Genomic DNA, 15,983 nt, shown 5'->3' on the forward strand with positions numbered 1-15,983 from the left:
CTGCTTCCACAATTTTAGATATTTTGTTGTTGTTTAGTTTTTATTCATAGTCATTAACTTAACTCTGAAATCCAGCTAGACTTGAAGGGGAGTGAGGAAACCATGGAACTCAAAGAGCTGCAGTGAGAGCACAAAGATGGCAGGATATTGCAAGCAGATGGGGTGGGAGGGAGCTACGGAGAGAATGGACTGGTGGTAACCAGAAACCAAGTTGAATGTGTCAGAGTTGTCCAAAGGCGGTAATGGTGGCCTTCCGGCTGGTCTTGTCATTCCCAGACCCAAGGCCCTGCATGGCATGCCCTCTTCAATCTTCCCAAAGACCACATGCTTGCCGTCCATCCAACCAAACTTGACAATGAAGATGAAAAACCCCAGGGGACCATTTGTGTTTGGTCCAGCATTTGCCAAGGGGGCAGGACCTGTCTGCTTCAGGACAAGTTCTCATCCTCAAACTTCTCTCTGTCACCAGTGCCACCAGTGCCACTGCAGCATGTGAAGTTACCGCCCTGGCACATAAATGCTGGGGTAATTCTGTGAAGGCAGGAACCCTTCTAACCAAATCCTTTCTCTCCAGTGGTCAGAGCATGGAAGTTATCTGCTGTCAGCAACTTTGTCAGCCAACAGCTCGAAGGAGACACCGCCCAAGCGCTTGCCCATCAGCAAAGTCTAAGAACACAGTTGGGTGATCATGATAGGCAGCTGTTAACCACAAGCGGCAGCAGTGTCAGCAAAACCAATTTTAGATGTTTTTAATGGCAACACTTTATTTCTTTGGTACCAATTTCTGTACTACTATGACTACTATGACTACTATCTAGTCTATAGACTAGATAACTTACAAATGAGAAATTTGATTTATTCAAAGTTATGGAAGCTGGGAGGTCCAAGATTCAGGCACTGGCAAGGTCAGGGGTCTAGCATGGGCTGCTCTTCAATTTCAAAGTGGTACTTTGAATGCTAAGTCCCCATATCACTGAAGGTAGATGGATAAAAGGATGGACTAAACTCCCTCAGTCCATCCTATATAATGGAATTCATGCCTTGAACACTTCCTAAAGAGCTCTATCTCCCAACACAGTTGCATTGTGGGGTAAGTTCCCAGGGCATGAACTAGAGGTAAAATGCCTAAAAACAAGGGCTTTCAACTTCAGATTGTTAAGAGAATTTACAAGTGCTATCTATAAGATAAGTGCTCTTGATGAGAAGCAGAATATCCCTTAAAGCATTTATTTCCTTTAAGCTTTTCTAGAAGTAACAGTATTTTTAAACTTTAAATACATGTTCTGTAGTTATATTAATTTCCTAAAAGTAACATGATGGAAAAGGAAAATGTTAGCATTTGTTAAGTATCTGGTGGTCATCTAAGAATTCTCAATATTATTTATGCAATGTTCTGAATGTCCTTGAGAATTATGTATCATCCATCCCAGCCATTTGATAAAGAAAAAATTAAAACTTAGCAATAAATATATTCCTTGAAGCCACAGATTTGTAAGCCAGAGTCAGCTTTTGACAATATCAAGTTGTTTCCTTCAGAAGCTGTATATTTCTGAAGCATGAGTTCATGCCTGAGACAGAAGCACAGAGCAGATCTGGCCACACAGCTCAAGTAAGAGTCACATAAGTTGTCAAAGGCTTGCTCTTAAATAAGTCAAGCTAATCTTCCTCACGTTACATTAGCATGCACTACCTATGTTCATCATTCATGTTTCTTCAGGACAGGTACTATATTATACTCAGCCATGGATATCACAAGAGTGGTAAGTTTAAAGAGATGCTGCCACATCTCGTAATTACCTGAACAAGGAAATCTAAAATCCACCTGAGATGACCTTCTTAAGAGACAGTGATGAAAGGGGGTACATTGATCAAGATGCATTGTACTTACAAACGGACATGTTGAACTGAAACCTCTTTGTATAACTACTTGGGAATAATAAACATTAGTTAATTAAAAGAGAAAATATGGGCTGGGAATATAGCCTAGTGGCAAGAGTGCGTAACTCGTATACATGTAGCCCTGGGTTCGATTCCCCAGCACCACATATATAGAAAATGGCCAGAAGTGGCGCTGTGGCTCAGGTGGCAGACTGCTAGCCTTGAGCAAAAAGAAGCCAGGGACAGTGCTCAGGCCCTGAGTCCAAGGCCCAGGACTGGCAAAAAAAAAAAAAAAAAGAGAGAGAGAAAATATGAGAAACCACACCCCTTGAGTTATGTTTGCTCATTGCTTTGTTAGTTTTTAAGAAGCAAGAATTTTAATACAAATGTCAATATATGCTATGATAATCTCATCATCACCTTTCCATTAAACTTAGCAGTTAGAGTTCTTCTAAAGCAGCAAAGAATGGCATCTAACTATAACACTCAGAGATACAGAGAACAGCCAAATGCTTTTTTCTCCAATACTGGCCTGCTGTGTAGGAATAGTCACTGTCACACCCACTGAGCTTAAGCCTCACAAGAAGTGTGAGTGTGCAAGTCAGGCAGTTCTCCGCTCTGTCACTCCATATTGTATACTGTACTGCCATATCATTCAGACTCCAGTTTATAAAACAGTAATGTGCTCCATTTTGACTACAGAACAATGCTACATCTTCCTGTGCAAATAAACAACCACCACCTATCCAGCACAAATGCAGAGGTACAAATTAATAAATAAGGTATCTATAAGAATAGCTGATTGGCAATGGAACATATCTGTAATGCTAGCTACTCAGGAGACTGAAACGTAAGAACCACAGTTCAAAGCCAGCCAAGGAAGGAAAATCTTATCTCCACTCTTATTTCCAATTAGTCTCACACATGCGCGCGCGCACACACACACACACACACACACACCATATGTAGAGCCGTGATTCCAGTTGTAGAGCAAAAAAGGCTCAGAGATAGTGCCCAGGCTCTGAGTTCAAGCCCCAGGATTGGCACAAATATAATAGTAAAATAATAATACGATCTTACTTTTATCAAGTTATCAAGTTATCAAATTAAATCAGGAACACAGGGACACATTAATGTATCAAACCTGTACCAGAAAAAAACAAGTCTGTGAGTTTATTGAACACACCAGACTGTGAAATATTGCAAGCCTTCCTTCACCTGATCCCATTAAAAGGTTGGGTGCCCAATACCAACCCGTCATCAGACCATCTAATCCATGTGTCAACCAGCAACAAACTCCCAGCACCCCCAGGGCTCAGGCTCAGTAAGAGATGCTTGAGATGGCACCCAAATTGCTCTTCCTTTAGACCTAGTAACCCTGGACCTAACTCAGCGCCTAAAATCACCATTACATCTTCAATTAGCTCTATACTTTTATACACAGGTCTGTGGCTGAGTTTGTTATTCTAATGCTTTTGCTAATGCTACCTGCAGTGACTCCTTACACACACATACACACACACACACACACACACACATATATATATATATATATATATATCAACCCTCTCTACTCTTGCCTTCAATCAAGCCCCTTTGAACCCTACAGCCAAATTGGCATCTTCTTAGCTATTCACTAATATATATGTATCATTGTGAAGTACAATACATGATCTTAAAGTTAATGGTAGCAATGAATATTAGAATTTTTTTAATGTAATTGCCAGTGACTCAGTTATTAAGTGAAATCAGTAGTAGTCATCAAACTAAAGCCAACAAAATGGATGGAACTTGTGAGTTTATTGTTATGCAATAAATCCTGACATTCTAAAATTTACAAATAGGTATGTTTCTGATGGTCATTTGTGACAGTGTGCTTCTCTGATGGCCACAGCTACTGGTCTGTTGTTGCCTGCTTACCTGTGGCTGTGGTTTGGGTTAGCCACACTCCTCCCTCTGCCCAGAGTTGTGATTTGATCTGAAGGATGGTTTCCTGTTTTTCTCTGTGTTACCTTTCTGTCACGGTGTGCTCTTTAGTTGTCCTGTCACCTCTTTTGTGATTTCCTACATTCTTCTTCATTTACTTTTCTGGAATGGAGCCCACCCTTTACCATTTCCTATTCACACAGTTGCAGGAAAAGTGCCTAACCTGTCAGCTTACCCCAGAAAAAGAGAAGGTTCACTAATAAATATCTTACTTGGAAGGCAAACTACAGTACTCTGTAAGCAGACAAGGCTTTCTCCTTGTCATCTTCAAGGCAATAGCTGAAAGCTCGGGAAATCACCCTGTAATCCTCGCACTCAAGAGACTGAGGCAGGAAGGTCAGAAGTTTAAGGCCAGTCCTTAAACATTAAATTTGGGAGAGGAGGTGAGCCAAAAATAAGATAACGAGTGACTTAAATAAAACTAAAAATGAAAACTACGTGGCACGAATATTTTGAAGAAGGAAATAATTCCTATATTAATTAAAACCTAAATTGGCCGTTAATTCTGTATGTTCTAAGTGACTTGATAAGCGCTCCCATATTTATGTGAAACAAATTAGTTTTCCAAATATAAAGGTCATTCATTCCAGTAGCTGAAATTTTTCCTTTTTCCAATTATCAGTGCAATGCATGTGGAAAATAAGAAATAATAAAGCCCCATAATAGCAATGTTATAACACATTACAGGAAAGTGAAAAGAAGTCTCTTGGGAAAGTCAATAAATAGGTAGCTTAATGAAGTGAATATTATGCTGTGTTACTATCTAGACAATATTTTTCTTTAATTTAGAAATAGGAAAATTAGCTCTAAAGACAGTTTATTTTTCTAAGTATGATTTTACTCAACAATTGCCAAGTAATTAAATTTTCAGTGATACACGCTCATTCATTCAGTTTTTAAAGCTGAAGAGGCCCATAGTTACCTGCTCTGAACAGCATTCCAAATCCAAAGGGCTACGTGGAATCAATGCCCAAAGGCTTCCTGACCCACGCTGTGAGGCTAGCCTCCTCACTTCTGAAGTTGAGAGGTGAGCAGTCTGGTTAATCTGGAACTAAGTCTTCTAAGAGTTACAAAGAAACTAACATCTTAAATAGGCACTAGATTGGTCAGAAAATACTATCATTGTGGTACACATACCTAAGATTTTATGGATAAACTGCAAAGGGCATCTTCTGAAAATACACAGTAGTAGTGATAGAAATATGGATCTCTTCGAGTATTAGGCAGAACACATCCTCGTGTGGGATCTCCTGTCAAATGCACTACAGCTCAGTCAATACGCCACCTGAGCAAGGAATTGGCTTCCGACTATGTGAAATAAATGGATCCAGCTTCCTTGTTTAGAAAAGTCAAAGAGTTCAGGCCAAGCATGGTAGCTCACACTTGTAATCTTAGCTACCAGGGAAGTAGAGATTGGAAGATTGCCAGCCTGGGCAGATATGAGACTCTACCTCAAAATGAACCAGAGCAAAAACGGCTATAGGGAATGGCTCAAGTGATAGAGTACTTGCCTAGCAAGTACAAGACACGGAGTTCAACACCAGTACCACCAAAACACATATATGTGTATGTATAAATATATATGTGTGTGTGCATGTGTGTATCTATATGCATATATGTATATGTATAAATATAGAGATAGAGAATTCACAATTTGCTAAATGAGACTGATTAAAAATCCACTTGTAAACTAGTGATTTCAAAGGCTTGAAATTATTCTGTTCCATATCCTATCTTAACTAGTCTGCTAGTACACAAACCTGATGATTTTATTTGAGAAATTGAAGAAAATAACTAGTGTTAACTGACTGTTGTAAGGGAGGTGGAGGATATTATAATAGCCTCTAAGGATTAAGTAATAATGCCAGGCCTATTACTGAGAACTGCCTTTATAACACACTCCATCACAGCCGTCACGTAAGCAAGAGCTTGTATTTTGTCTCCATGTACTGCATGTAACCAACAACCCCACAACTTTCAAGTTCACACCAGCTCATTGGTCCAGTGCCTATCACTGTTCATTTTAACCAAGCTCTCAGTATCCAAATTCCAGGATGTTTAGCGTGAGTTAAACATGTATCCATCGTCCAATCAGCCATACTGAAGAAAGTGAAGCCATCCATACACAGGGCTTCCTCTTCTGGGGATTAGCAGAAGCCAAAATCCCTCGGGATGTGTGTAAGGCTAGTGTGTCTCTAACATGTAGGCATCCATCATTCAAAGTCCCACATGACACAGTCCTCACACTTCTGTGCTCCCAGTGCATCACATTTGTCGCTGAGTATCCCAAAGGTGAACACAGCTGCAATCAGCTTTTACTGCCTTCAAAACATAAGTAATAAAAGCCTTTATCACATGCAAATAAACTAGGATGCATGAGATCTCAGAACGCTTGCTTTTACATTCTTGTTAGTGATAAGAACTTTTTTATTGTCTTTGATTTTAAACTGCTTACTATAAGTTCTATGTGTTTGTGTAGTTTGGAAAAGATTAAAGATACTCAACATTAAAAAAAGGAAAGGAAAACTTTCACAAGTGGAAAATGTGTTTTAATGTTACATAAACATTGTTTGAGGGTTTAAAAAAAAAAGAACTTCTTGCTTCATAGTCTGTAATTATCCCAACAGAAAAAAATATTCCAATACTCTCAAACAAGTCTTTTTTTAAAGAATTAGTTCTAGTTCTATAACAGAATGCAGGTTCATTGTGACATTTCCACACATGAATATAATATATACAAATAAATTTCACACCTTTTATTTCTCTCTTTGCCTTCCCATTTCTTAGAACAATTTCAGCAGATTTCATCAAGTCGGTTTCCTTTTTTCTGCTTCAGGCTGAGTTTTCCACTTGAGCCACACCTTTTCTTCCAAGCCTCCTCCTTGGCATTGTTCCAAACAGAAGAAATTATACACAGTTACTGTTACACATCTGCAAGAAAACAACAAGTTAGCATCCACAGGATGGAGAATAACACCTTATATTCTTTGACTCTAACATTGTGTTCAGTTCTTATTTTGAAATTTACACTTTCAAGTACCAAAAACATTTCTATATTAGATTCAAGACTTTCACTTCCCTGTCCCTCTTTTCTTTTCTTATCCCTCTTGATCACTATTCTTGACAATTCTAGATGGAAGTGTTTTCTCTTTTCTAGATACCGACAGAGTTTCCTAAGATTCCCTTGAGCCATTATTGGAAGGGATCATGAGCCTCTTTCCTCTGGAGTGTCAATCCATCAGCTCCTTTCCATATTCGCGACAGCTCTATTTAGGGGCAGCAATAAATACCTCATTACTTCACTGATGCTAGGCGTGACTAAGTACTTGATTAGAAGCCTAGATAATAACTAGAATTTTGTCTTTAATTAACACTTTGTCAGATCACTCTTACTACCAAAAATATTTTGTTATAGCAATATGAGCAACATATTCTATTCTTATATTTGAGGTACAAAATTCTAAAATTAGACTATTAGACCAAATGAAAGTATAACCAACCATATAAAAGATTTTTGCTGAATAATGTGAATCATGGGGAATATCTGAAACCAAATATTACTCAAATATTCAGAAATGGCAACTAAGGAAATAAGTTACATTCATAAATCAAAGAAACATTATTATATACATACAGCATCTCAGAATCATGATTTGCAGTACAGCAGAATCCAATTATTCATAAATACTATACATGAATTTATTTTATACAAACACTAAGAAGGAAATTTGAAAAATTAAAACTACATCCCCAAACTGGGCACTGGTGGCTCATGCCTGTAATCCAAGCTAATCAGGAGGCTGAAATCTGAGAATGGAGGTTAGAAGCTAGTCCTGGCAGGAAAGTCCATAAGACTCTTATCTCCAGTGAAGCACCAGAAAACCTGAAACGGAGCTATGGCTCAAAGTGGTCAAGCTCTAGCCTTGAGCCAAAAACCTCAGGGACAGGCCCTGAGTTCAAGCCCCATGACTGACCAAAAAATTAATTAATTAATTAAAAATGTGCCTGAAGAACCTTACATAAGCTAATTGAGAAGAGAAGGCATGGTGAAGAGAAATGATCACTCACAATTTTTAGAGATCCTGAATATCTTCCATTACATTTAACCAGGTTGAAGCATAGTTCTTTTTTTTAACCCCCTTGATGGACTGATAGCTTTGTTAAGCTTAGAATTCCAAGTTAGAAAACAATTTCAGAATCAGAATCTTGAACAGTCACGTCATTTTTTATTATCATCCAGTGTTTATAAGAAAGAATGTGTGATTTTACATTGTCTTTCCTCCTTTGGAAGCATTTAAGTGTTTCTCTTAATCCCAAATGTTCTGAAATTTCAGGATAATATATAATGATATACCATAATGTACATTTATATCCTTCAGGTCTGGCATATTTTTCAGATTTATCTCTCCAATTGTTTATTCATTCTCTGTGTGCATGTGTGTGTGTGTGTGTCTGTCTGTCTGTCTCTCTGTCTCTTCCTCCCTTTGTTTCTGTTCTCTTCCTCCTCCTCTTCTTCCTCCTCCTCTCTCTCATCCTCTTGCTCCCCCACTATCTGTATGATAAACCTCCTAACTTGTTTTCTGACTTCATTTTGTTTTCTCTATTATATTTCATCTCTTTGGTGTTTTTACACATCAAATTTTCACAAATATATCTTACAAAGCTCCTATTTTTAATTTCTAGTCTCACTGTATTTCCAAAAATTCTAGGCTGTTTATTCAATGTCCCTTTGCTATTGTGTTCTTGGTTTCATTTAGGGACTATATTATCTACCTGGGAAAATCAATTACAATTTCCTTGTTTTACTTTCTTCTTTTTTCTTCATGCTGCTATGAGGACTTGAACTCAGGACCTTATGCTCTTGCTTGGCTTTACTCACAGTTGGTGTGCTACCGTTTGAACCACACTTCTACTTCCAGCTTCTTTCTGGTTGAATAGAGATAAGACTCTTTCGTATTTGTCCACCAAGGCTGGTTTCCAATTCTGATCTTCAAATCTCAGCCTTTTGAGCAGCTAGGATTAAAAGCATGAGCCACTGGCTCATAGCTGTTTTGCTTTATTCTTTATAATGTTCTTACTTTCTACATGTTTGATTTGGATTGTACATGATAAGGAGAATTGAAAATATCAAAGAACCCTTTATTATATCTGCTCACTTTAAGAGTATGGCTCTCCCAAGGTATGGAAATAGCCCAGATGACCCTGAATGGATGAGTGCATCAAGAAAATGTGGTATACATACACAATGGACCTTTACTCATCCATTAAGAAGAATGAAATTACATCATTTGCAAAGAAATGGATGGACTTGAAAAAAATGTTAAGTGAAGTAAATCAGGTCCAGAGAGATGAGTATATGTTTCTCTCATATATGGTAGCTAGAAGTAATTTATAAATGTACCAGTAAGTGCATGTGGGATTGTATATAAGTACACACAAATGTATTCATTAAGACCATGGTATTTGCTGGGAATAATTCAAACAATGTAATTCTAGAAAAACTAACTCATAGTCAAACAAAATGAATACCAGAAAACTGGCACTTGAAAGTGTGAGATGGGAATAATGGAGAGAGTGGATGAAGAGAGGAAGGGAGGAAGGATGCAGTCATAATATCCAATGGATATTCAATGAAATTTTAAAAAATTAGTGGATGGGTGGGGTTGGAAGGGATGGAGGAGAATGATGAAGAGTGACATCAATCAAGATGTACTATACTTATAAACTTATTTGTTGAATGATAACTCCTTGTACAACTACTTAAAGATAATAAAAAGTATAATAATAAAAAAGAAAGGTAGTGTCTGGATTTGACAGGTCTTAGTACATCTAAATTTATTTTGCAGTAAATTATGCATAGGTAGAAAGGTTTTCTTGTGAAACATCTACACCACGGTGCAGGGGACTAAATATTAATCAAAAAGCTATGCTTTTTCCTATTATTTGAGATTTGAATGAAGGGAAAATCAATATTTTAGATGTATCTTACTTTTATTGCCTACTTGATATAAGTACATGATACAATTTAATCTATAAAATTAATTTATATTTTATATCATATACTAATTTGATGATCCATTATTATCAATTCCTAAAAGTCTACTCATAATAGTCATAATCTATATTTTATTTCTTTAAAATATGTGAAACTTTTAACTAAAAAATAGAAATATCATTACATTATCTAGGATCTTACAGAAACATTTAAACTTATCTCTAATTTTTGTACATAAGCACAACAAAACATCTCAAAGATTAATTAGTATAACAATTCTATATTGTGTAGACAGATCTTTTCTAAGCATGAATTTCAATTTCACAATCCTCTATATTCTTACTCAACATATTTTGGGGTGGCTTACTGATATCTACATCTTACCCCTGCTAAACCATCCCGGGCATTTTTTATAAGCACAGCTGCTAGATAATACTGCTTAGTAACTCAGGTGAACATTGCCCCAATATTTATCTACAAATATTGTGAAGTACGCCAGTCAATGGTGACTGATGCCTGTCATCCTAGCTACTCAGGAGACTGAGAGCTGAGGATCAAGGTTCAAAGGCAGTACAGGCAGGAAAGTCTGAGAGACTGTTATCTCCAATGAACCACAAGAAAACCAGAAGTGGAGCTGTGGCTCAAAGTGGTAGAGGACTATCTTTGAGCAGAAGAGCTTAGGGACAGGACCCAAGCCCTGAGTTCAAGCCCGAGGACTGACACAAAAAAAACAATGTAAATTGTTTTCTTATTAATTTTTGGAAAATTTCACAACAGTAGATAACCAGACAAAAGTCTCCTTTCCTCTTCCAAATCTTTAAGTATGTTGTGTTTCACTTTCTTTTCTTCATCTTTTTTTTTTTTTTTTTGTCTTTGGCGCGTAAGGCTTTTCTTTCATCTCTATATTGCCAATATAAGGCGCTTTCAGCTGAAGTGGTGGTGAATTCACACATGTTATCCATCTTATGTAATGGGAAGTTGTTTCATTTATTCTTTAGTCTCTTCTATATTCTGAACTATGATTCATTTTGCTTCATTTTATTAGGCTTTCATTAGACTTTGAAAACTTAAGTGAAAAAAAATTTGATTGTATATGCTATCTCTTCCATTAATTATACTTCCACAAACCAAAATTATTCTGGTAAAACATTGCGTTTCTTCTGATCTTCTGACACTATTATGATATTAAGATTGAGCTATATTTCTAATAAAGTTTAACATTCATTAGTCTTTCCAGAAAGCCTCAGACAGACAGCCGCAGTGAATTTAATGTCGCATGTCAACTCATTTTATAGAAGAAAAGATACTGTCCTTTTTCAAAATCTAGTTAGGAGAATGTCTAATCTCATCTTCTAGTCTTACTCCTAACAGGAACCATCAGTACTCAGTAAAAACAAGATCAAATTAAAGCTTTCTAGCATATATTAGCAGTCAGCACAGTCCCATTAGTGTATGAAATATATCCAGTATTGCAAAGAGAGAGAGGTCACAGTAATGTGTTCATTCTAACCTCCACTGCACCTAGACCCAAATTATTCCGCATCATGTTATTCTGGAGACCAGCACTGACTGGAGAGGCAACCGATCACAAGCATGCTGGCTGCTCTGTCCCAGGGGTCAGCACTACGAAAGACATGCAGCTAGGTGGCACTTACCGTGTGGGGAACCTGTATGAGTTGATAACACCTGTCACCATGAGCCTGATTATAACACCGAATGTGGGAGTGAAAAGAGAGAAAGGAATGAGAATAACTGGAGAGTTCTCTGTATTTCAAGGTAGCTGCTTGAGAGACCTTAGTTCCCTGCTCCTCTTTGTCTCCCTATGAGACTGTCAGCTGAGTGTTGTATACAGAAGAGGAAAAGCAGAGTGATTTGGGGGTGTATGCTGTGCCCGAGTCTTTCCCTGGCTTAAATGCACATAGAAGTCATCAGAGCCCCTGCTGAAATGTCAGTTCTGATTCCGCAGTTCTCACTGACCCCTTGCCTTTCCAACGAGATCCAGAGACATGGGGACACCGGTCCCCAGAACACACTTGAGGGAGGAAACATAGTGAACTGCTTGTCTCTCTTCTCTCACTAAATTCAGAATGCACCCACGCTGCCAGGCACCACATAACAATCACTTAAAAACTAAGTTCTCACTAGTGTTTATGGAAAATAGCATAAGCACTTACTCATGAAGAAGAAAATAATCTGACTTTGTACACCTGGCTCTTTGAATAAATACTATAAATATTTTTAAATTGTTTTTGTTGTTTTTAAAGCACTAATATAGTTAAAACAGCTTGATGAAATAGTCATTGAGAACTATACCAAGAGCTTTGGGAAATACAAATGGAAAGCACGGTCCTTTTTCTCTGAAGGTTTACAACTAGTTTGGGAGAAAATACATTAGCTGTGCTATATAGAATCTCATGACAAGATCAATGGCCAAATAATCGTGATCAATGACATAGGATTTAAAAAGTAAATAAGAAAGTGGTCAATTATAATTGGAGAATTCGGTGGATTATACCTGTAATCCTACCTACTCAGAGGCTGCGACCGGAAACTTGTGTTTTGAGGGGACATAAAGGTCCATCAGTCTTGAATTAATGTTGTATATAAAAAAAAGAAGTGGAAGAGGAAAAGAAAAGGCAAATAAAATAATTATTCATATTCAAGCTTAAAAAAAAAGGTCCATCAGATTCTATCTCCAATTAGCCAGTAAAATTCTGGACTAGAGCAGTGTCTCAGATGGTAGAGCACCAACTGTGAGTGAAAACGCTTAGCAAAACTAAGAGCCCCTGAAATAATAAACTATAGACAATGGATAGATGGATGGATAATGGAGGGATAGATGGATGATAAGCAGACTGAGAGATGGGTAGATAATAGTGAATCTTAGAACCTTTTCTCAACAGAATTCTTAACGACACATTGTAGAGTATAAATAGACTTAAATATATTTTTATTTTATTACCATGACCTGTGCTCTAAGAATCTTATTTCTCTTATATCACAGCCCTCATCACAGATAATGCCCTTGTGGAAATAAGATTGTATAATATTCTGCTCAATTATGTTCTCATTTTATATTAAATATCCCCCTCGGTAGAAAGAAAACAGGTTCATTTATCCCATGGGGTCTCTAAATTCAGTAGACAGTAGCTTCATTGCCCTTAAAATCAATCACATCCTAGAGTATTTCCAAATGAGCATTAGCACAGAATGCAACTGTTATAAAATTTGCATATCAGATTTACAGGGAATTAGAGGCCTCGCTTTCCTCCAGTCAGCACTTCTAAATGAGATTGCACGTGCCAGGTGAGAGCAAAGGTGAGGCACAGTAAGGAGTGCCAGTGCTTCTGAGACCCTGAAAGCAACAGTTAGGCAGATGGTCCAAATGCATTTAGGTTTGCAATTGTGCTTTGGGGCACAGCAAACAGGCTTTGTAGCCAGGTCAATTGTCTTACTGTCCATTTCATAACCAAAAGAGAGTCATGTAAACTATGGAAGGGAAAAGCTGATGATACTAATCAAAATAACTGATGCTCCAAATTCTACAATGCTGGGACTGGCTCAGGAAACACTGCAAAGGAATATCCACACTAACTTTCCAGTAGCCTCTCCCATGTCCATGCTAAATTTTCTCTCCTCTGGACTACATGACAAGCATTTGGCCTCCAGCTCTTTCCTTCTCAAAATGTTCTCTGAAGGAGAACTGATATGAGCAGGCTGTCTCTTGTGCCTTGCGCTGAACCTCTGAGGCAGAAGTGTGGAGATTGTGAAGCAGCTGCTGGAAAGTGTGGACCGGTAGATACTAGAAAACGCCATGCATTGGAAAGGTACCATCTTACCACTCCAGGTAAAAGATTTTTCTACTAAAACAAACACAAAGAGGGGATGGAATTTACATTCATCCTAAAGATAAACTCCCAGTTTGTGGCAGGTTGTTTTTCTTATCAAACGACTGTTCCTTCCTGCTCAGGATTAGATGTGCCTCCTCACGTTCCCTTTCCCTGCCTTGATGGGCACTTATTAGGAAAAGTTGGAGAAAAGTGGTCTTAATATTCACACCACTTAGGGCTCTTTCATTTTTGGTTCAATCCTGTTACTTCTCAATGAGTCAAGGAACAGGCCTGTATAGGGTGCTCTATTCTTCATAAGGTAAAGCTTCACACTTATTTTTTCTGCATCACCAGCAGATATGATACATTTTCATTAGTAATATAAAGTCATTCTCTAAGGGACACCATAGCCACTAGAATTGGGACATAAAATTAATTTTGATCAATCCCTGAGGAGAGGGGGCTCTCTATTACCTCACTCATCTCATACCTTGGGCTATTTGTTTAGCCACTAAATATTAATTGTATATTCTCTGCAAATCATGAAAATGAAGGAAAATACTATTATAGCAATATGAAAAGGCTTCTGTAATAAAGACAGTCATTTTTATGGAGGGACAAAGGGTAAACAAGTGCAGCAGTGGTACTCACTGGATACTAAACAAGTTGTATATAACTTGTGGGTGGTCATGGTAGGAAAAACTGGGAGGGAGCAAAGGAAGGGGTGACATTGTCCAAAAAGAAATGTACTCTTCGCCTGACTTATGTAACTCCTTTGTACATCACCTTTACAATAACAATAAAAAAAAAACTTAAGAACTATCATTTTTAAATGTCTAATACTGACAAGGTTGATATAAAAAGTTCATCATAGTTTCTATTTTAACAAAGGCTTTACATAGACAAGATACCTTTGAAAACTTCAATAAACTTTTCATAAACCATGTGAAGAATGCTTTATATGGAAGCAAGTGGTATATCATTATTGTTCTTATTTTAACATGCTATGTGAAATTATTTCTTCTTTTGTTTATCTTCCCTGTGGTTGAGCCCCTGCTGTCACTGTATTTGATTTCAGTACCCTGGGTGTTGTATATATGTTTGAATTAGGGAAGGGAAGGGGAACATCAAAATGGTGAGATAAAGGGTAAAAGGTGAACCAATGCAACAGCAATACTTACAAGACAAAATGTTGTAAACCAACTGTACAAATGGGAAGGAAGGTGGGAGGAAAATGAGGGAGGAGGTAACAAGTTTGACAAGAAATGTACTCACAACCTTATGTACATTACCTTGACAATTAAAAGAAAAAGAAAAAAAAGAATGCTTCATAGAAAAGCTAAACTTTATTAATTTTCAAAATTAAAATCATCTGAACTTACTTATAAAGGAATTAATACAATAATGTACACAAAGTATCTTTTAGGTTAAAATCATGGAGAAATCATAGAAAGCAGATGTATGCTGTCTAGGGTTCCAAACATGGCCATCATTTTCTTTCATGTCTCTTGGTTATAATTAATTCAAAAGTACAATGCATATTACCAAAGTAAAGGTTTCCAAGTCGCAATAGCAAGGGAAAATAAAGGACCATTCAAGGGTATCTTCTGGGAAGTTTTTGCTTTTTTGTTCTTGGTAGTGGTGGTGGTAGTGGTGGTGATAGTACTTGAACTCAGGGACACTGTCTCTGAGCTTTTTTGCTCAAGTCTAGCAATCTACCACTTTGAGCTGTACTTCTGGTTTTCTGGTGGTTACTTGGAAAGAATCTCATGGACTTTCCTGTCTGGGCTGGCTTTGGAACTTGATCCTCAAATCTCAGCCTCCTGAGTAGCTAGGATTACAGGCATGAGCCACTGGCACTAGGCTGTGCATTTTTAAATAACTGAATTTATCTTTAAATTATATCTTTATGTAGATCAGTGGATACAAAATAACAGGTTTAAGGCTGGGGATATGGCCTAGTGGCAAGAGTGCTTGCCTAGTATACATGAAGCCCTGGGTTCGATTCCCCAGCACCATATATATATAGAAAACGGCCAGAAGTGGCGCTGTGGCTCAAGTGGCAGAGTGCAAGCCTTGAGCAAAAAGAAGCCAGGGACAGTGCTCAGGCCCTGAGTCCAAGGCCCAGGACTGGAAAAAAAAAAAAAGCAGAAACTTTTGGGTTGGGCTGGGAATATGGCCTAGTGGCAAGAGAGCTTGCCTCGTATACATGAAGCCCTGAGTTCGATTCTCCAGCACCACATATATATAGAAAACGGCCAGAAGTGGCGCTGTGGCTCAAGTGGCAGAGTGCT

The 15,983-nt window shown here is 37.8% G+C and overlaps 1 pseudogene; it reads right to left on the reverse strand.

Annotated features, from left to right (window-relative positions):
- Window positions 1-220: 220 nt before the first annotated feature.
- LOC125364498 lies at window positions 221-2,528 on the reverse strand (annotated as a pseudogene).
- Window positions 2,529-15,983: the final 13,455 nt, after the last annotated feature.

The sequence above is a fragment of the Perognathus longimembris genome, chromosome 16 (assembly GCF_023159225.1).
Source record: "Perognathus longimembris pacificus isolate PPM17 chromosome 16, ASM2315922v1, whole genome shotgun sequence".
In the NCBI taxonomy this organism is placed as follows: domain Eukaryota; kingdom Metazoa; phylum Chordata; class Mammalia; order Rodentia; family Heteromyidae; genus Perognathus; species Perognathus longimembris.